Source organism: Sinocyclocheilus anshuiensis, unplaced genomic scaffold, assembly GCF_001515605.1.
Source record: "Sinocyclocheilus anshuiensis isolate Anshui unplaced genomic scaffold, SAMN03320099.WGS_v1.1 scaffold6504, whole genome shotgun sequence".
Taxonomy (NCBI): Eukaryota; Metazoa; Chordata; class Actinopteri; order Cypriniformes; family Cyprinidae; genus Sinocyclocheilus; species Sinocyclocheilus anshuiensis.
In genome coordinates this window covers 1-240 of record NW_015536898.1, presented here as the reverse complement: position 1 = coordinate 240, position 240 = coordinate 1, and the positions used below count along the sequence as shown (strand labels likewise).

The following is a 240-nucleotide window of genomic DNA, read 5'->3' as shown; positions in this document are numbered from 1 at the left end:
AGGCCTGATTCAAAAATCTCTATAACAGAGGTGATACAACATGAAAATATACTTACTATTCCTTTGCTTGTCTCTGCACTCAGATTTCAGTTTGTCTTCTATAGCAGCTGATCTGAAAAACAACAAATGTTAATATTTCACACACACGCACAAAAAAGCAAATGATGATTGATTATTCGTTTTCTTTTTAAGAAAGACAGTACACTGAGAACAATGTACCTGGTCGGTAATATAGTCAAA

At 33.3% G+C, this 240-nt stretch overlaps 1 long non-coding RNA gene across 1 annotated transcript in view; it reads right to left on the bottom strand.

The window, feature by feature from the left end:
- LOC107657140 (uncharacterized) overlaps positions 1-240 on the bottom strand; it is a 396-nt gene extending 156 nt beyond the window's left edge. The window contains exons 1-2 of the long non-coding RNA XR_001630645.1: positions 220-240; positions 57-112 (exon numbers count right to left, since the gene is read on the bottom strand). This is a non-coding gene — a long non-coding RNA (uncharacterized LOC107657140). The remainder of the gene's footprint in view (positions 1-56; positions 113-219) is intronic.